The 22,836-nt window shown below is 46.1% G+C and overlaps 1 protein-coding gene across 1 annotated transcript in view; it reads left to right on the top strand.

Moving 5' to 3' along the window:
* LOC144098024 (uncharacterized) overlaps positions 1-22,836 on the top strand; it is a 187,155-nt gene that overhangs the window by 116,523 nt on the left and 47,796 nt on the right. The gene's annotated exons all lie outside the window — the stretch shown is intronic.

Here is a 22,836-nt window from a genome sequence, read left to right on the forward strand (position 1 = left end):
GTTGGTTCTGCAGAAACAGACACGCTACGCTTGATTCCTGGCGCCGGATCTTCGAAGTCAAACCGCAGGTTTAAGTTCTTGATGTTTTTTTTTTTCTTCGGCACTTTCTTCGAGATATATGCGGGAACATTGGGGAATACGGAACCCGCGTCGGGTTTCAGTACCGGCCGCTCTCGCGGAATCTGCACAGTTTCACCGTTTATGAGAGAGTGCATCTTGAAACCGCGCAAAAAAAGACAAGCACTCTAATAATAGTCACGAACTAGCCCGTCTCTCTCTATTATACTTGTCACCGTTTATCGCGTGCGTGAAACAACGCTCAATACACTGCTCGTCGAAAAGACGCTCACATAGCGCCGTCTTCGCGTCCAAAGATTTTTCGGCACGGGAAAGTGAGACAAACGCTGACCCTGCTGCCTCGACGACACATAGCCGGATGTGCAGCCAGGGGCAAAGCAGTGACGCTGCCTCTCGTTTTTTGCGTTGGAGCTCATCTGTTCGGCGCAGTCCGGCACTCACATTTACATGGATGGATGGATGGATGGATGGATGGATGGATGGATGGATGGATGGATGGATGGATGGATGGATGGATGGATGGATGGATGGATGGATGGATGGATGGATGGATGGATGGATGGATGGATGGATGGATGGATGGATGGATGGATGGATGGATGGATGGATGGATGGATGGATGGATGGATGGATGGATGGATGGATGGATGGATGGATGGATGGATGGATGGATGGATGGATGGATGGATGGATGGATGGATGGATGGATGGATGGATGGATGGATGGATGGATGGATGGATGGATGGATGGATGGATGGATGGATGGATGGATGGATGGATGGATGGATGGATGGATGGATGGATGGATGGATGGATGGATGGATGGATGGATGGATGGATGGATGGATGGATGGATGGATGGATGGATGGATGGATGGATGGATGGATGGATGGATGGATGGATGGATGGATGGATGGATGGATGGATGGATGGATGGATGGATGGATGGATGGATGGATGGATGGATGGATGGATGGATGGATGGATGGATGGATGGATGGATGGATGGATGGATGGATGGATGGATGGATGGATGGATGGATGGATGGATGGATGGATGGATGGATGGATGGATGGATGGATGGATGGATGGATGGATGGATGGATGGATGGATGGATGGATGGATGGATGGATGGATGGATGGATGGATGGATGGATGGATGGATGGATGGATGGATGGATGGATGGATGGATGGATGGATGGATGGATGGATGGATGGATGGATGGATGGATGGATGGATGGTACATCTGAATCCTTTAAATTGGGCGGTGGCTCAAGCCACCTAGCCATGACTTATGAAATGTTACTCTTGTCTTGATTTTAGCCACCAATCATATAACCTTCGCTTGGTTATTTCTACCGGCTTAAAATCTACTTTCCCTCACTGTCCTGAAATCGCAATGCATTCCACTGTAGGGTGGAGCCCTTTACAGAAAAGTATCAAGTGTTTAGCTGTTTCCTCCTCCCCTCCGCACGCAACGCACAACGTGTCTATCTCGTGGTACCTGACTCTATATGCCTTAGTCCTCAAAACTCCCGTCCTAGCCTCAAAAAACAAAGAGCTTCCCCTACAATTATCATAGATATTTCCTTTGGCAATTTCCTGCTTAAAAATTCTGTATGTTCCCAGTGCTGATTTCGTCAGCATCCCTGTTTTCCACAGAGTTCTCTCTGTTTCTTTAACCATTTTCTTAACCGATAATTGCTAATTTGCCCCTTACTGCTGCCCAGATATTTGCTTGTCAATTTTGTAGTGCGCTTTCTCCATTTCGTGTCAACATTCCTTATATAGGTTTCTGAAAACTTTCCTAACCCACTGCTTTTCCCCCATTTTTCTCAATCGCTCCTCAAATGCTATCTTACTGCTAGCTTTTCTGCTCTCGAACGACGCCCATTCCATATCGCCCTGTACCCTCTCATTTGGTGTATTGTCATGTGCTCCCAAAGCTAGCCTCCCTACGCCACGTTGTTTAATTTCTAACCTTGCTTGGAACATCTGGTCTGATGCACAGGACCGCATTACCGAAAGTCAGGCTAGGAACCACCACCCGTTTCCAGATTGCTCTTACCACTTCATACCTATTGTAATTCCACGCTGCCCTATTTTTCATGACAGCTTCATTCCTACTAGCTTTATTCATTACATATTTTTCATGCTCTGTCAGATACTCAGCACCGTTATTTATCCACACCCCGAGATAATTGTACTCATCCACTACTTCCAGCGTGAGCTCCTGTAGTCTACCTCATCATTAAATACCATGACTGCAGAATTTTCCTTACTAAACTTGACACCTAATCTATCTCCCTCTGTACCATATATGTCTATCAACTTCTGTAAATCTCCCTGACTGTCAGCCTTTAGCACTATATCATCGGCGTATATTAGTCCTGGTAATGACTGTTCAATCAATCCTCCTTGCTTGAAAAAAAGAAAGGTTGAAGCCTAGTCCGCTCCTCTCTAGCTTAGTCTCCAACCCTTGCAGGTACAACATGAACAACAAAGGAGACACAGGACATCCTTGCCTAAGCCCCCGCTCTATCTCAATTGTTTATCATTTTTAAGCACTGTGGTATATATATATATATATATATATATATATATATATTAAAAGATTAATTACTCCATCTCCCACATTCAATGTGCACAGTATGTCCCACAGATCCTCTTGAATAACGTTGTCGTAGGCTCCCTTAATATCCAGAAATGCTAGCCATAGGGGCCTGTGTTGCTTTTCAGCAATCTCTGTACACTGCGTCAATGAAAGCAGATTTCCTCCAACCTCCTTTGTTTCCCGAACCCATTTTGTAGCTCCCCTAGCACTTCTCGTTTTCCATCCAAGCCTGCAATCTGTCCTTTATAATCTGCACCACCACCCTGTACACCACAGTTTTCACTGTTAAGGGACGGTAGTTACTTGCGTCAGCTTTGTCTCCCTTTCCCTTATATATCATGTTCATTCTACTTAACCGTCATTCATCTTGAACTTTCCCATCCACTATCATTTTAGTCACTACCTGTATTAATGTTTGCTTTGATTTTGGTCCTAGCTTCTTTATTAACATAATGGGAATACCATCTGGTCCTGTTGACGTGCCACTAGGAACCTTCTTCTCTACCCTTTCCCACTCGCTTTGCTCAAGTGAAGCAATTGCAGTAACCGGTCTATCCTCCTTCGATAAATTATGTGCAACATTTCTTTCCTTAAAATTTTCTGTCATTCTTGTTCCTATGCGTTTTATCGCTTTATTCCCTTCTAGTTGAATACGCTGATCTATAACAATAAACCTTTGTTCTAGCATAGTCTTATTACTCCTTGCATTTAGATGCTTCTAGAATTTTTTAGCTGCTTTTCTATCCTTTTTATTTACTTTTGACATCCATTCGGCACCCTTTCTTCGAATTTTCTCTATCAAATAGGATGCTTCCCTTCTACACTTTATGAAGATATCCGATTTTCTGTCTACTTCAACTTCTGGTTCCCGCCTCTTCTTAGAATATCTGGGAGGCTTCCTGACGTTTCTCTATCACCCTCTTGACCTCCTCATCCCGCCAACTCTTTGGTTTGCGGATTTTCTCTTTTAGTTTTACTCGCACCTCAGCTAGCTCTAGCTCCACTAATCGAGTTTATTTAGTATAAGTCCATTCTGTTTCACTATCCTCAAAAATTTGTTTCTCAATTTGTTTCGCTGCTGCTTCCAATTGCTTTTCTGAGTAAAAATTCCCCTCTGATTCTTCAACTCGCTTCAGTCCTACTTTGATTTCTCCTCTGAAACTCAACTCGATACGCTTGTGGTCACTACCTAGTCTTCTGGAACTTGTTCATCTATGCCCATTGCCCGTAATCTATTATACTTCCTCTGTGATATTAGTGCATAATCTATCGTCGAGTGCAGACTCCCTGCCTCCCATGTTATGAGCCCTTCACGTTTTCGGTACTGTTGAATAAAACTAAATCATGCCTGTAACACATGTCCTGCAGCGTGCTTCTTGTCGAATCTGTGTACCCATCCAGGTCTTGTATGTGTGCGTTCATGTCGCCTAATATAATTATCTCGCTCTGCCCTCCTAGCTCATCAATGTCGCTTGCAATACATTCAAACATTTTCCTGGTTTCCTCTTTTACATTAGCTCCTGTCCACAGGTCTACAAAGCCAAGGAGAGTTTGCTCCCCTGTCACTTTTCCTTTTAGCCATAAATGTTCCTTGCATCCCAGTTTAACACTTTGGAAATTCTTACTGTTATGAATGAATGCCCCAATTCCACCCCCCTTTCTGCTGCCCTCTGTTCTATTGCAATATTCCCATGCGTAGTCTGGGGTGGTTGCTCCATATCTCTAAGATGGCGTTTCCACTAAACCATATACCATTAATTCCTCCTGCCTTAACTGTTCTTCTATTTCCTCCCATTTAAGTCTATTCCTGCTACCTTGCATGTTAATGAAACATATATCTGAATTAACTTGGCCCTGGCGCTTGTGTCTATTTCTTCTCCTATCGTCCCTTTGATCTTGGTTCTTCCTTCTTTAGATTGGTTCCCTCAGAGCTCTGGGTCTCCCCAAAAGAGCTGTTGCCTGGCGACCTATCCTACTACCCACCCTGTTGTCAGTGGCACCACCGTAGTGAATGCCATCCAGTGCAAAAGGGTGGGGCCTGGCCTCGTACACTTCCCTGTTAACTTCCATTACCCCGTATCTTAGTCGTCGACTCATTAACCTAATCACACGGTTAGCCTCAACGATCCTCCTTTCAGTTTCGCTAGCCTGCTTCTGTACCTCTGGGATTGCTTCTGTACCTCTGGGATTGTGCATATGGTCACATGCACACTCTCAGAGGCCTCTATAAGCCTACGCATCCCCAATTCTAACTGGTTCTCGAGATTCTGGCTCCTCCCCTTCAGCACATCGTTGAGACCAACATGAATAACGACAAGGTGTTCGCCATCGATGCTGCCCCCTACCACCTCCTGGGCTTTAGCCATTGCATCTACCATGCACTTCGATGACTGGGTCTCCACCTGCACCCACCTGTCTGCCTCCACTGTCGTCAAAACGCCTCCCTCAACCCTCGCCACGTTCGAGACACAGACTACCAGAACCCTCATCCGCTCTAACCGTTCGTTTCCTGACTGCGACTGTTGCCCTCCGGATCGCACTACCTGTTTTTCTCGCCGCCGTACGCTACTTTCGCGAGTTTTTCCCCCTCTCTCTTCCCCACTCAAAGCCTGCTGGGCTACAGCACTGTAGGATGGATGAGCATTGACCCCCACCTGACACTGCTCCGAACCTGGATGCCCTGCCGGTCGCGACCTGAGCGCTTCTACCTGCTCTTCTAGCTGGGCCAGCTTTTCCCGCTCCTCCTTCAGCTCGCCCACAATTCGCTCCAACTGGTCGGCATTAGCCTCCTCTCTCTTAAGCGACTCGGCGACCTGAGTTTCTGACTTAATCCGCTTCCCTCGTTCCACCTTCAGGTCCCCTTTTAGTTCCTTAATCGTAGCTGCCCATTCCCCTTTCAACATCTGAACGGCCTCCTCAACACGCTTACATATCTTGCACGCGAAGCTAGCCCCATCTGCCACGGCTAAGCTCCTGAACTTGGTCTCCTCTAAATAGCACCAACGGCCGCACTCCTGGCACTGCACTAACTCCCCGTCCCCGTCCACCTTGACTTTCCTAGCTTGCCGACCCATCGTCCGGCCAACTGCGCAACGTAAAAACCCGCCAGGATTCCTACACAAAAACCTTCGGCACTACGCAACGTAAGAGCCCGCTAAAATTCTTACACAAAAACCTTCGGCAATACGCAACGTAAAAGCCGGCCCAAATTCGTACACAAAAAACCTTCGGCTTTACACAACGAAAATGCCCGCCATAATTCCTACACCAAGAACCTTCAGCACTACGCAACGTAAAAGCCTGCCAAAATTCCTACACAAAAACCTTTGGCACACACACTTCCGCTAGCCTTCCTACCCTTAACTCGGTTTAAAACTACCGCGCGACAGCATGTACAAGCGCAAACACCAAAAAGCACTTAGTTTCGGACGTAGACGCGGGAGCTCCGAAAAAAAAAACGTCGGGAAAAAGTGGATAGATGGATGGAAGGTAGGAGCGTCCCCTTTGAAACGGGGCAATGGTTGTTGCCACCATGCTCAGTTTTTTCCTTTATTTTTGTTTAACTCTGCTGTAAGTTGTTAATAAAATACGGCATTTTCTTTAAAATACGTCTTCCTACACTTGAAAACTTATGTCACCTCTCTGCTTTTGAGCCGCCAATCCCTCAATCGCTTTTTGCTAATTTCCACCGCAGATTTATTTACCTGACTATTGTTATCTCTAAACCCTAAGGCCTCAAGAAGAGTGACTGTGCCTGCGTTGACATCGGAATGGATACCATCACATTTTAGAATGAGGTGTTCTATTGTTGCTGGAGATTTACCACACACAGCACATGTGTCATCTTCCTCATTGAATATCTTTTTGTAGATGCGCGTTCTAAGACACCCTGATCTAGCACCAAAGAGGAGGGCACTGCCTCTTGAGTTACCATAAAACGTTTCCTTCTTGTTCTGCTTTTTCCAGCATCGATGCAGTTCTACACTATGCTTCTTTTTCATTGAATCAATCCAATTTTTACCTTCGACGTTTTTAACCTGTTGTTTAATGCTCTTTCTTTCTCCTTCCTCGTCTCCCGCAAACTTACTGGCCAGCTTTCTAGTTCGTTTGCGCCACTGTGTGTCAACGCTCTTTCTGTACAGGTATTTAAATACCTTGGCTGCCCACCTGTTATCGTCCAGTTTCCTCAGGCGTTCTTCGTATAGTACTTTACTCTCAGCTTCCCGTGCTTCGCACGTTGCCCAGCCCATATTCCCCTGTACTGCCTCGTTTGTGGTTTTCCCGTGGGCACCTAGTGCTAATCTTCCAACAGTTCTCTGATTTACTTCTCATCGCGACTGAACTTCAGCCCTTCAGATAGAACCGCATTCCTGAAAGTAAGCTCCGGCACCATTATTCCTTTCCAAATACCTCTGAGGACTTCATACCTGTTGTACCCCCACAATGCCCTATGTTTCATTATCCCGGCATCTCTTCGCCCCTTTTCTATCAGAGACTGTGCCTGCTTTTCCGTGTACATATGCCCTTTGTTTGCCCATACTCCTACATATTTGTATTCGACCGCTCGGGGTATTTCATGGCTTTGTATTGTAAGCTCCTGATCAGTTGTACCGTTGAAAACCATCAGACCTGACTTAGTTGCGCTAAAACTGAAACCTAGACTGTCTCCTTCGTCTCCACAGCAATTCACCGAAGTTAGCAAATCTTCTGGCTATCTGCTAACAGTACAATATTGTCCGCATACTATAAACCCGGTAGTCGTTGCTCAACAACCTTTCCGCCTAATGTGTACGACAGATCATAACCTAGGTTGCTTCCTTGTAGCCTTGTAGCCTTCCTTGTAGCGACAAGCTGACCGCAGCGCCACCGCGGCCTTTGTGGCAGCGCATAAACGAGAGGATCGCGCTTTCTCGGCGGATATGCCGGCGCTGGCGTCACCCCCCCCCCCCCCCCCCCCCTCTTCTATGCACCATACTTCCCACCCTGAAAGCATAGGCGAGTGGGCATCAAGGCGCCCTAATCTAAAAGAGACGCGAGCGCCATGTCTAGGGTTTCGAGAGTACCACGTTCGTTTTCTTGGTTTTATCTTCGCCGCCGCTGCGCCCATTGGCTGAGCTTGGTCACGTAGAGAATTTGCTCCATATCTGGTCTACGCTGCCTCGCGCCGTGCGCCGGGTGCGGCTGCTTGAAGCCGCGTCCACGTATTTCCACGTATTTAAAAGCTCGCGTGCGCTCCACGCCCGCGGTACAAAAGGTCAGGATGCTCGGGGTTGGGCTTTTGGCTGTAGATCTCGGCTGAAACCTAAAGCCCTTATTTCCGCGGTTCCACACGGTAGAATGGGAGAAACACAACGTGCCGCTTACCCCGTCGTAGTTTGGGTTTCTCCCGTGTGTAATATGCGGTTGTGAAAAGTAGACTGTAAACATCCCTCTGCTGATTAGATCACTAAATGTTGAGCGTCTTTAAATAAAACCTGGCAAAAGCTTAAAGATACACTAAATCGTTTTTATTTCCTTTTATGTGTTTTAATGCGAACAGATGAAAATATAATCGTCCTGGTGGTTGAGGCATTTTCTCTTAATGATCGATACTGGGAGCACGATAGCTTTATTTTTTGAATGCGTATCTTACCCGCATGTGATAAGCTGTTTGCCAACACGTCTTCAACGTGCCCAGCTAAGGATATGGTTATGAATCCTACTAAGGAGCCTTCTTTCATTAACACAAAAGAGCCGAAGGCGCAACTTACTTCATTATCAATATGTTTCTGTACTCACGCGAGTCACCGTCTGCTGACGCTCCTCAAGTCGGAAGTAGGAGACGACGCGCCCATCCCAAAGCGACCGCAGCGCCACCGCCTAGGCGGCACCCGTTTTGGGTCCGCTCTGCGCCCGGCTGCCCTTATCTAAAAACGTTGAACAACGTTTTTAGATAACATTCGATAAAACAAAAAAAACTAGCGTCAAAACCCTAGAGATGGCGCTCGCGTCTCTTTACGATGAAAGCGGCAACGGAAGTGTGGCCGATTCCCGGGGGCAAGTCATAGGCAAGTTTTCCAACTGTCGTTATCTAAAAACATTGGCTGTACCTGGGTGCGATCATTCGTGATAAATATGTTCGCGCCTTGCTTGCATCACACATAGCGATGGATTAAGGTTGCAGCAGCTTTAAAGAATGACCAAGCACCGTTTAGACACCCTTGCGCAATTATCGTCACTGAGACGCTTACCTAGGTCTTTGTTGTCTTGCCTGCTTTTGCCTGCGGCCCCTAAATAAGTCACCCTTATTCATGTGCTTTTACCGGCAACTGTTCCTGTTACCCACACATGTTCTTTGCAAGTCGATTTTATTCTTTGACATTAGTTCCTTGGTGTTTCGGCATACCCACTCATTTCACCGTCTTCTCCTTGTTATTCTGCTGCACCTTTCGTAGACATAGCCATCGATAAAAGGTGGGTCTTCTTGGTCCCTGAGATGATTGTCACTGAGAGGGTACACGTCTATTTCATCGTACTTTAAAGGGGCCATGACATGGTCGCTCTTCATATTGCAGTTTTTTGCTTCAGTAACTAACAGAAGAACTTATGATGCGGGTTCTGAAATTTGGCTGCCCTGGACGCGCTCTATATTCCAAAAAATGTAATCGAAATTTAGAACGGGACACTCCTCCCACCTGCAGCGACCGCCATATTGAATGCTCTCGTCACGTCACTAGGGCATACACGGAGCAACGTCGTCGGCTCTCGTTGCTGCAATGTGCGCAGCGAGATCTCTTGTCCCCTGTACTTCCGCGGGCGATCGAAGTAGCAGTCGACCCCCATATATGAGTGACTGTTGCCGCAAAAGCGCTAACAACAGTAACGCAATTATTCTTCGGTATAAGTGTTGGCTTGGGCAGGGCATGTAATGCGAAGGCAAGATAGCCGCTAGTCCTTAAGGGTAACGGAGTGGATTCCAAGCGAAAGTAAGTGTAGAAAGTTAGGTGGGCGGAATGAGATTAAGAAGTTTGCAGGCAAATAGTGGGCGCAGCTGGCAACGGACAGGGTTAATTGGAGAGACATGGGAGAAGCCTTTGCCCGTCAGTGGGTGTAATAAGGCTGACGAAGATAAGTATAGGGTCCGGTTACACTAGGCCGATGGGACGGCGATCGGCGGTCGGTTGGCTGATTGGTATTCAAATGCCATCGCTGACGCACTGGTCTGTCAAGCTAGACCGACGACGACGCCAGCACGACCAACGACCTCGTATCGCAGTAGTGTAAAGAGTGAACTTAGTGGGAACTGGCAGAGTGTGGTGGTGGACAAGTTGGTATGACATTCTATAAGCTTAAGACCTTTAAAACTTATTGGTCCTGGTCAAGCTAGCTACGGCGACAGACGCGATGTGCGTGTACAAGCGAAGATGTGTTTTCATTCTGTGCCTGCGCATAGAACCTATCGGCGAGGCAATTGATCGACATGGACAAAAAACGCCGCACGATGGTGCCGCTCGCCGCTGTCGCCTGGGCTTGTGCGGCCGTGCGCAAGCTTCACGCCCAGTGAATAGACGGCCCGAAAAACTGCTCTTTTGTACATTATCCTATAGAAAAAAGCGGAAGGAGCGGCTGCATTTCATATCATCACGCTGCCTTACTAATCAGCGGGGAACTCTTGCCAGATGCTTGAATTTCGGCTGACGGTGGACAGCCGGTCCGTTACGTTACGAGGCCTACACAGTAAACACAAATCAAACCAGATGGGTGTTTTCGTCTTGTCCTCTAGCGGCCTCCCTAATCGAGGTTCGAAATACCGTTAGATTTCGAGTAGATTTCCACACCAAAAAATACGGAGCGCTTGCGGTTGGCAACGGGAGCAGATTTGGTGTAGATTTCAACACCAAAAAATACGAAGCACTTTCGGTTGACAATGGGAGCAGATTTGGTGCAGACTTTCACACTAAAAAATACGGAGCACTTGCGGTTAACAATGAGAGGTTTTCAACCGCGGCGATACGCTGAGCGGTGGCTGCGGCCACGTGTATATGCTGGCGCCAAGATTTCGCAACGCCTACATCTAGGAGGAGGAGGTTACGACAGCGATCCGTTTTTCTATACGGCACTTTCGCTCTTTCTTACAACGCTACTAGAACTGGTATAAATATCGGCGGAACTGGGCTATTTCGTTATACCACAGCAATTAGGTTCGAATGCGCTTTGTAATCAAGAACAAAGCCCAATCAAGCCTCAAAGGCGAGATATACGAACTAGCACCGTTCCGTCCATATCGTTACGCAGTAGTACTGTAAGGAACAGGGCAAAAACTCTGGATAAAAGAGTGCACCGGGCCGCTGTCTTCACCTCCTCCTCCTGGATGCCTGCGCGGCAAGATCGTGGCGCCATACATACATACATACATACATACATACATACATACATACATACATACATACATACATACATACATACATACATACATACATACATACATACATACATACATACATACATACATACATACATACATACATACATACATACATGCATGCATGCATGCATGCATGCATACATACATACATACATACATACATACATACATACATACATACATACATACATACATACATACATACATACATACGTACGTACGTATGTACATACATACATACATACATACATACATACATACATACATACATACATACATACATACATACACACGACTTCACAGCCACGTCGGCGGCGGCGGCAAGGAAACATCTTTGATCTGACTCCGCTGTGTATACGGCACTTCTGTAAAAAATATACGAACCGTGGCTCTGGCGCTAGACGAACGAATCTTGTAGGGGTGGTCTGCAATGGGCAAGAAAAGTGGAGTTGGGGAGATAGCGAGCAAAGAAAGAGAAAACAAGACCGTCGCAGTGGATCTACTTACCACATTCTTGCAACACATCAGTTTTCATTCTTCTCGTAAAAGTTTACTAACTCTCCGCTGTGGTCCGAAAACTGAATTCCTGACGTTAAAGATCCTGAACAGTGCACAAAGAAGCCACCTGCGCCCAGCTCCACATTGGACAAATAAAGTTTGCTATCTCTTTGCCCTAAGGAGTTTATAAATATAATACTCTTGTATATAGTATGCTTAAAATCAGGTGATTACTGTCACTTATTTTTGCAGTCCATAATGGTGGTTTTTAAAGAAAATTTCGAATGGCGTGCTCCACTCACGTATTTAAAATATTTTTCGAGTACCATTTTCATCCAGTCTATTAGTCCTCAAATTCGCACTATAAGAGCAAAAGGATTCAATGTAAGGAACACACGAGAACATGATATATATTTTCTGCTCAGTTCTTTTATTTTCGAACAAAACAGAGTTCTTGGATTTTACCTACAGAGTGCAAGGTAGTTGTGTATGTTAGCCATTTTTTCTCCGAGACAGCTTTTTTAAGCACTTTACAAAAACATTTCTACCAGCACGTCCTCAAAACACTGTGTCCTTAAAACATAATTTCACTTATTCATGCGAAGTATTCTCATTCCATTGGATTTTTGATAAGTCTGAATTACACAGACCGCTGTTACAAATAACACTGCATTATCACAAATGTCAGTTACTGAGCCACATACTTAAATGAAATATGAACATCAGCAGCATTTAAAAGGCTGCTTAAGTATAACATTTCAAGGTTATTCAATTGAAAAGAAATTGAAGAGTCCGCGTAATGTAATAAACAAAATGGGACCAAGATCTGTAGATTGCATTTTAGATTTCTCTAAAACAGAGGACAATAAACAACATTTGCGACCACAATTTTTGGATAGGTATTAGAGATAAGGACGAACTTGAAATGAACACCTAAAGTTAATCAATACGATATAATAGCACATCGTGAAAAATCATGCAGAGATGACTTCAGGACTTGTTCCCTACACTTCAGGCTGGCTGGTGCACTCTGATAAGGTTAGGTAAAAAATGTTAGGTACGAAGCAACACAATTTTCTTAAACTCAGCGAATCATTCCCTGTAGCTAACTTCAAGATGTAGATCTACAAACAAAAGTAAAAAAATACGAAACAGACATTTTAAAGCAGCGCACTAAATGTACACAAAATTATCACAGCTATCCAACCTCCAACTTTGGTGTTTCTTTTTAGAAACACATAGGAAAAACTTAACCTTAGAAAAAGTGTAATATACATAAAGCCACCCATTTCAAGGAGCCTGCCGCTAATATAAAGTGGAGCACGCATAACTTATATGCAAAAAAGAGTACAGAAGAAAGAATCAAAAATCACACTGAAAACACATGCAAACATGCACACGTGCGTCTCAATCTAACGAACAAATAATGAATAATGTTCAGACACAGGGAATGAGTCAGCCTGGTATTATCTTGAATGGCGGCACCACAAGCAAAGAAAAAGACCTGGACAAAGGACAAAGCAGTAACGGTGCAGGCATTCTATTTAAACGGGAGAAAACCATTCATCACCTTCACTTTATGACGAAGTGAAGTAAAATTCCAGGAAAGTTCCCATGGCAACTGATCAGACTAAAGGACTGGTAATTTGGTCAATCAATAAATAATTGAACTTCTGAAGACCTGCGTCTAAGCGCATTTTTGTTCGAAAACTGAAATGTTCATCAAATCTGTAGTCACTATGAAATTTTTTTTCTTACTGCAGGATATGTATAAAGGCTAGCAACTGCACCATGTGGCAGAATAGGAAATCTATTACAAAATAGCAAAAATGACACAGTGCTGACAATGTTGCCAGGAAGCTGTTCAAGCAACATGCAAAAAGAAAAAGACTATGACTAGCCCAGGTGAGGAGGAGAAAAACTGTGGGGTGATGACTGCTAGGGCCAATGCCATGTTGCTGTTCCTGTTTGTCATTTTTCTTTCCACGCTGCCACATAATGCAAGTACAGCATTTGGTAAAAGTTTATAGCCCAAGGAATTCACTTCTGCGGCTTGTTCTGCATCGCTAGCAATCCAGATCTCTTGAAGATACAGAAACTCTTGCCCTGACCACCGCGAATGCTAAGACATCCATGGACGGTACACAGGCCCTATTACATGGCATAGAAGCTGAACCATTTGGCTGTTGTTTTATTGTTTTTCTTTTGCTGCACTCAGGCTAACTGTATCATATAACATGTCAACATTGGTGAGATATAGCAGTGTGCTCCACTAGCAGTGTTCCAAATAATACTAAACAACTAGCTATGTACAACGCCTACTGGCGGATAGAAGAGGCAGCTGCGAAGGAAAGATGAACTGGTTTTTAAGAACTGACGAGCTCAAGAGCACCGAAGAATGACTTATTTTGAGCCAAGATTACAAATCACGCTCAAGAAAGCTCAGCATACAGTGTGCCTTCCTTATATTTTCCACAAGGCAGACCCAGCAGGCTGCAAACAGCAGAGACCACACAGAAGTGATGAGGTTTTCACTACAAGGTGCTGGCCAATGAAGGAAAACTGCGCATTGATAGCTGAGGAGGCGTGGTGTAAGTACGTGGTCCTGCGAAATTAAACATGAAATGTCAAAGAGATTACTAACGCTTCTGGAAGAGCAAAAATTCTGTCACATTTCAGTCTCGGGCACATTGTCACTACAATATTCTAGGGGTGAATTCATGTGGGGGTGGTCTCCCTTCCCCAAGCGAGAAATTTTAAATAGAAGAACCATGTTCAACCCAATTTTTCAATGAATAAAGTCAAAGAAATTCAAAGTCCAAACACGTCGATAACGGACTTATTTTAAAACATAACGGCGACCAGGCTAATGCACTTGGAGATACCAACACTTTGCCTAGCCTCCACTTCACTGCCCACCACTATGTGCAGAAGCAGACTTTAGCCACAAGCTTTTTATCAATTTTTTTCTCATTCATGATTCATTAATATGGATGAATCATTTTGCGACAATTATTCTCCGGAACCAAAGTGTCCGCATTAAAGAGGCACGACTGCACATATGATTTACTCATCAGAGCCACTATTACATTTAGTGGGGACGCCAAAACTATCCAAAAGATAAACAAAATAAATGGCCTCTACCAAAGATTTGAAAGCCATACTAGCTATTGGGACGAAATATGTTCCAACAGTACGTTTTTAAGCGGAAGTGTCCCGAAAAATGGCAAAGGTGCCCTTATACCGCGTAAATTAAATTGGCTTAAAGTAACAAAAAAAAAACTGACACACAGTGAGGCCAATTTGACGAGGTAGAGTGAAAGCAAATCAGAGGCCCAAAAAGATATAATATAAAAATTGAACACTCCCCCAAAGACACATTGGTTGTTGCTCATATCAAGGTTCACACCAATATTTTCGATTAAGCTGACAATTTTTATGCAGTATAAACACTGAATTTAAATGCAAACAGGTAGCTAAACTCTAGTGACCTGCCTAGCAGTGATGTACACATCAGCTGTAAGAAAAGAAACTACGAAAAGCTATAATCTGCATGAAGTATAAGGCTTAAAATTTAGTACTTAATTACTCTCAGAGAAAAACAGGCACTCACCTTGCGAATCCGGACAAGAATGATTAAACATTTTATAGGATTAAGCGCTGGCGCTCAAGCGCTGGCGCATGATCATATAAAACGACCCATATGCTAGCAACAGGACCTTAATATTATTTTGACCTATTCCGCAGCACAATGCTCCAGCGCTCTAGACAAGCCTGCTCACGTCTTCATCGTATGAAGCCATTTAAGACGAAAAACCATTTAACTTGACACCCAGACGGATGTTAAACGGCAGGGCTTCAAGGAAATCCTCCCGGGCAGCCGTATCGAGGTAGAAACTTTATCACTCGCTGGTCGCGGGCGCCGCAAAGCCAGCGCTTGTCTGGATCCGCTCACAACGGCGCCAAACCGCCATTAGCAGACCAAGCGAAGCGCAAGCGGCACAAGCTCAGCTGTCATTTGCGATATCCACTCCAGTGAACACGGTTAAGTAGGCGTCTGCCCCTTCTCTGTCGCACACCGAAAAGCCGCAGCGGCAAACACACAGTTGCCGCTCAAGGTATTCATTCCGAGAGAGGCTCCAGACAACCCGCCGTGCTCCATTCTGCGACGCAACTTGAGATGGCCCCGCTGCCACTGCTAGGCCTAGCGCCTACTCCGCTTCGGTCACAGCGTCCGCACTCACTAGTCACGACTGCCTCGCCGTCTTGTGATTCTTAACGCCGCCTGCTGTCGATTGCATCTCCACCGGGACCAAAACTTGCTGCTTCGTTCGGGAACTAAGCGAAACAGATATGAGTACACAGCTCCACTGGCGCGTTATTTTGAACAGCGGTAGCAGTTCGACTATACCTCCATCTCAGTTGCCGTGCGGTGTTTTGTTTTTTTCTACAACGTTCGGAAGGTACTGAATGACGATAACCACTCCGTTAGAGACGGCGGATAAACGATTGCGGACCTCGTTAGCACGCCGTCAGTTCTAGCTCTTGTTACTTTGGTGTTTATGATATCATGTGCTCCTGTTACCGGTGTTCGCGTCTGGCGATGCGTAATTTTAAAGCAGACAAACACCGATAAAGCTCCCATCTCGTTTCATTCGTGTTTAGTGTGTAGCGAGTACGCAGGATTCGCGTGTGCGATTTCGGCGATTGCGGAGAGCAAATTCGGAAGCTTTAGCGCCTACAAATAGCTGTCGAGCGTAGTTGTGGTCACAGCGCCCTCAAAGCGACGACTGCCTACATCGCAGAACGCGAGTACAAGGGGGAAGTGCCTATATGTGGCCCGGTCTGCACAGCATGTGCTGAAAGCAGCCGGCAGCAGCCGTCCGAGTCGACTGTGGACAACAAATCTGGTTGTTTTCATTATTTCAAGCAATGTCCCAACGTATTTTCAGCTAGAGCGCTTTAAAATCATATACTGATGACATAAGAGGAAGCAGATACAACTAGCGGGAAGCGCCGGTCTTACGCGAAGCGTTTTCCAAGCAGGCGATGTAGCATCAGCGGCACTTATTGCAGTGTTGTCGTAGTGTGTAAATGAGTAAAACTACATTTTGTGAGCAATACTACGTAATAATTAAGATAAGGAGAGCCCACGCTGCGTTTTATGCCAAGCAAACGAGCAGTACTGTTTGTGCAAAACTATGTAAACAATCCCAGCGCGGGGCTGCAGTTGTCGTGATCGTCGCATTCCTAGGCCACAATGCGCACGCACAGTAAACGCTAAATGATGAAATATTATATTCAAGCACTCATTTAGACGGCGGCGACTATTCATCGGTGCGGGCAGTGAAAGCATTCGAGTCGCGTAGGGTTTTGCAAGCAGCTGGGTTCCTGCAAAAGGGTTCTACGAGCCAAAGGGAATGTATGTTCGAATTACAAATGCACACATGCAGCTGTGAAGTCGTCTCATTCGGCACTTTTTTCTCCTTTCGTGCCTCAAAGTTATTCTAGTGCCACCTAGTGATAATTTTAGTTTAATTATCGAGCCGATGAATAGCGGACAAGGAATTGGTAGCCAGCTACAAAACACCGCGGATATCACGGCGCACATCTGCGAAGCCATGCACGGCACGAGCCGCTTTTTACATACGGGAGCACCTGTCTGCTCAAAATAGACCACACTCATCACATAAAAATAACATGTTTATGAGCGTAAATAATAAAGCAGGGGTCCATCGATTTCTGTTTCCTCAACAATCGGAAAAGGGTTGCCACGAGCAAGTCCGCTTTTCAAGGATCACTCAGGTCGCTTACTAACCTGACGGCTCCCGAAAAGAAAACACTGAAAATGCCTTTTATTTCGATAAGCTAAAAAAAAAGAAAACTTTTCGAGCGACCGCCGTCTACGGTGTGCATGCAAGCACCTCAACAGCGCGCAGCAGACGACGCGGGGCGGGTATGCCCCTCTGACGACAGCAATCAGAGGTTGCCAGACCAGCAAGCAGTTCACAGAAGACACAGAAAAAATTCATTGTAAAAATATTTACCGCACACAATCAACTGAAACTTGGGGAAATTTTAATACAAGTTGAAAATTAAATGAGATAAGCAGGGTATCCGTGAAAATGGGCTGTCATGGCCCCTTTAACAGCTGTTCTATTTCTAATCATTTCGCTCTCTTTCGACCTCCTTGCATGTTTATGGGAGTGATATTGGCGTTAAATTTTTTTTTCTTTACTTCCAGAACGTCGTAGTGGTAATTTTGTTTATATCAGCCTCCATTATTTTGCGCTTTTGTTCCTTCCCGCCAACTCTACGCCTGGTGTTCCTGTGGACTCCCTAAGAAGGTACTGCAATGCCCTCCAGGCCCCAGCCGTTCTCTGCTCCCACCCTTCAACTAAAATGGATGCCATGTCTCCATACTTTCTGCTAACGCCTGGTACATGCACTTCCCGGTTTACTTTTTCCACTTAGAATCCTTTTTCTAGGCTTAACTTTCTTATCTCCCAATTCACAGTTACCAAGTCCCTCCCAGTAAACTTCTTTGTTCTGTCCCAGCATCTCCAGTATTGTGCACACCACGATCTGAACCGGTCGTTTGTATTGCCCTTATATCGTCCGCTCACTTATCTAATCTTTGCACCACTTGTAGGGTGGCGCCATTGCCAACATCATTCAGTGCCACCGCGACTATTACTAGGTTAGGCCCTGTAATATTCTCCCACAATTTGCATTCTGTCTCTCTCAGCACCGCATTCATTGTCCTCCTCGCGAAAGTCATGAGTGGCATTCGCATATCTCTTTACCCGCTGCATTATAGCTCCTGCGCTTCTTCTCATGTTTGAGTAACCAGTGATAAGCACCTGCGTACTCTCTCATTCCCTCCTAACTTCAGGAGTCTGCTTGCTGCGATCAGTGATGCTGCTTTCTGCTGTGTCCCTGGGGACTCTGACCGTCGCCTCCATTCTGGAATTCTAATTTTTCCTTTGATCTCAATCGCTTCCTGACATCTGCGATACCACCTGTGAAAAGCTGTTCTTGTTCAAGCCTCCTTGAACTACTTTCTCTTGGTTGCCCAACCCGTGCAGGTACCATCCACACGTAGAATCACATTGTTCAACGCAGTTGCGAAGAAGCGCCAACGCCTCCGGCCCCGCGCGCCGCAGCTGCGCCGAGGCCCGGTGAGGCACATGGTATGACGTCGCAGCCACACTCCCGCTCCGGCACTAGAAGGTCCTTCTTGGGAGCGATATGACCTTGAGGTTTTGCATGGAAGGAGCAGAGCTTCCGCTCTAAAAACCCGAAAGGCGAAACATTTTGAGATTCTAGAAAAGCGCGTAAACAAAGTACATTAAAATCGGGATTAATGTGAAGGAATGCGTGAAATGGGGCAAGAAGGAACACTACGGTGAGCACCAACAAAAAAAGGGCCTAAAATACGATGAGGGCTGAAGAAATGAAATGAACAAAAACTTTAACGAAAGAATAAAAGTAGCTTCCTAAGAGTATTTGATTGGAGAAATGGAATAAGGGTGGGGCTGCTGAAAATCAAGGACTTGACTAACCAAGGAGCCAAGAATTTTAAATGTATCGGAACGAAAGCTCTTTTTCCAACAATGCTACTAACGAGGCACTGGCACAGATGTTTTGTTACTTGTTCATGAGGGCGGCCTGAATGATTTCCCTGGCCAGTTGTTTGCTGATATTTTCCAGCATTCTTGTTACCTTATACGTCGGACGGCTGCGGCGACATGGGCTGCAGTCTACACAGTGTATAGCCAGATTTGTAGATTTGTGATCCTTCACTTTACAATTGTGTTCCAGCCGTCCCTTGTTAATACATCGACCAGTCTGGCCGTTGTATTGCTTGCCACAAGGCAGGGGTATTTAATAGACAGCTGCGGTGCGTTTAACTAAAGGTTCCGATTGTCCAACAGTGTATTCATGAATTTTTCACCGGACGACCGGAACTGTTCAAGCGCCTGCAGTGCCTAGAGAGGCGGTGTGGGGCTGAAAAATAGCGTCCACTCCCACTTTTTGTCCAGTCCTTTAAAGATTTTGGGAGACCTGGCGCACGTAGCTTATAACGGCAAATTTCTTGCTAGAGTCCATTGCATTTGTAGGGGAGCGGTTTGTACACTTAATTTTCTTTAACATTTTATCGGCCACTGAGATTAGCCCCCGTATTCACAAACCGACCTTTACCTTCCCTTTCGAGGTCCTTACCTTTACGGCTCCTTTCCTGGTTTCAGAAACCAACCTTACCCTTAGACTGCACCTTTAGCCGCCCTTTCGGCCTCGGAAAGGGCGCGTTCGCAAAGGTAGCCCCTCGCCTACCTTTAGCAGCTGCTTTTGTCAGTTCAACATGGAAACCGAGTACGATCGACGACCGCTTTTCTGATTTATCAAGTTCACGGAGTTAATGGAAGAAATCGATCAGGTGCCCCATCGTGCGAAGCCGGCAAGGCGAGTGCTCCGGGATCGCCAGTACCCGATGGAGCTGTTCGACGATGAGCTTCTCGCGAGGTACCGCTTTTCGAAGCCTGCCGTGCTGGAACTCTTGTCTGTGCTGCCGCTGCACCGCTGGCCTAACGGACGAGGTTGTCCCGTGCCGCTGCTGCTGCGACTGCTCACCACCCTTCGCTTTTACGGTGCGGGAACTTTCCAAGTTGTTGCCGGCTACCCTGTCGATGTATCCTTACCAGTGGTATCGATTTGTATCCGCCGTAATCGTTGCAACATTGTTTCCGGCAGTAGTCAAGTTTCCCTAAACCGAAGATATGCAAAAACTAAAGCAGGAGAGACATGTGCGAAAACTTCGCCGGTGCGCCGCGCTTGTCGCCGCTTGCGAACTGCCGCTGACTGCAAGCAGGGAAACACCGATCGGCAAGCATCGATGCGCAGCTCGGCTCAAGCGCCGCCCACGGCCGGTGTCACGCTTTGAAGTTCGCACCAGAACAGACCAAAACATCTATGTTATCAGAAAAACTGCCTGCTATCATCGAGCAGCGACAAAGCATGCCTGAGTAAGTAGCCAGCTTTCGGCTACAGCACCACCCGCGGGCACGCCGCGCTACGAACTTCGCCCGACTGCCCTGATCGCCGCTAGGCCTAGAGCCTGTTTCGCATCGATGCAGCAGCGCACAGCGCTTCAGTCGCCTGCGCTGTAATAATGGCGCACTATTGATATCACTGTGCTGTCAACAGCTACATCTCGCAATGAACTAAAAATATGGTCGATTTGCACGACGCCTTCGGCACCGGAGCTGGCGGACGCCAAGCGAGCCGGACCGCAACGGCGGGCCAACGGACGCTGCGAGGCGGTTCTCGCAAGAAATTTGCTCGCATCACAGTTGTCACTTTTACCAGCAACTCAGTATTGGCCAGTACTCCACAAAAATGAAACATTGTTGACATTTTTATATTCCATGTTTTATTATTTGCGCCAAGAACAGCTCATTTTTTGACGCTGCGCACGGGATTCAGCTAGGCCGGCCGGCCAGCCGGCTTGGTGTATTTCACTTTCACACCAGAAAACAACAAAACAGCCATGATATCAGAAAGTCTGTCTGCAATATTCGAGCAATGACAGCATGCCCGCGCAAGAGCCCACCTTCCGGCAGCGACACCGCCTGCGGGCGCGCCGGGCGACGGACTACGCTGCTTCCTGACTGCCCTGCTCGTCGCTATGCCTAGCTAGTTTCACATCGATGCCACAGCCGAGGGCGCTTCGGAACAGGCCAGTGCTATAATAAAAATACTACTCTCGTCACCCCTTCACTGTGAACCCGTCCCATGATAAAATAAAGATATGCACGATGTCCGCGACGCCTTCAGCAGGTGATCTTGCAGAAGCCAAGGCCGAGCCGCCCAAGGCAGCAGCCGCAGCAAAGCGGCTATGGGATGAAATTTCCTGGCATCGCAGTTGTCCCTTCTACCAGCATCTCCGTATTGGCCAACAATCCTCAGAAAATGTACATTTATGACGCTCAGCGCCAAACATCAAACGCGCACAAGCACAAGACGCCACGATCGAGGCACACGAAAATAAACAAACACCGACGTCGACTCAACAAAGCTTCTTGTAGCGACGGCTAGCTATCACTGTGGCTAGACGAAGAGGAAACATGCGTAAAAATTTGAGTCAGGCTAGTTAATTTCGTCTACTGAATGATTATGACAGCTCCAGTATATGTTTAACTGCTTTATATAGTATACAAAACAAGTTATCAGTACATCCACTGATGCGACAAGCATCAATATTTCTTTAGCCTCGTTGCCATACCTCTTACTTCGGGGGGTAAGGGCGCTTTCCGTAAGGCTGCCGGAAGGTGGATTTGTGAAACACAGCTTGGCCTTTCCCTTACCTTTCACTTTCAGTAACCTTTCTGAAAGGCGCCCTTCGCGTTAAAGTAAGGTAAAAGTAAGGCCAGTTTGTGAATACGGGGGTAGGACCAGTGAAAGAGACCCGTTGGCACAGTCTCTGCTCCTGGTTCTGGAAAGATTTCGTTAGCGCGTTATTAAAGGCAGACTGAACTATGTTTCGCTTTACTAATTTCAAATACGCAGAATAGAAGGGCAATACAGGCTTGTTAACCCTGGGCTAAATGATCTGTAAGACACGTTGCGATGAAAAGAGCAGTTTTAGCTCGAGGAAGCAGATGGAGCCATTTATTTGTGCTACCTCTCGCGTGAAACCAAGGGTAGACTAAGGTTCGGTAAAAAGCTCTAGCACCTTGTGAAGTTCAGGCAGGGATACACGGTCTGGACTCTCTAACAGGATGAAATAGTAATTCCTATTACCTAAATATTTGAAGAACTAGCAAATTTTCAAGTTTCTCGTTTAGTGTTCTGTCATGCATGGCCAGGTACTGGTCGCTTAGGATAGGCTTGATGCAAGAGCCGCTGCAGACGCCTTGTTTGTGGATGAAAAGAAAACCATTCCATTCGCTGTAGGTGGAACTGAGGTGTTTGGATTAAAGTTCTAAAAAGCCAGCGACAGTGAAGCGGCATGCATTTTTAAATGCAATGCTCCATGGTTATCAATACAATTATTCAATAAAATGACCTTATCCGTTGTGTAAACTGAAATCTGCGCGAGGTCTGCTTGCCTTGTACAGCTTCTAGGAAGTCAAGCTTGCCGCAACTTGGCGGCTTCATACACAAAGTGCCTCATGCTCGAAGGCCTTCTGGTTTATGGTTTAGGGGGTTTAATGTCCCAAAGCAGCTCAATCTA

This window comes from Amblyomma americanum, chromosome 7, assembly GCF_052857255.1.
Source record: "Amblyomma americanum isolate KBUSLIRL-KWMA chromosome 7, ASM5285725v1, whole genome shotgun sequence".
In the NCBI taxonomy this organism is placed as follows: Eukaryota; Metazoa; Arthropoda; class Arachnida; order Ixodida; family Ixodidae; genus Amblyomma; species Amblyomma americanum.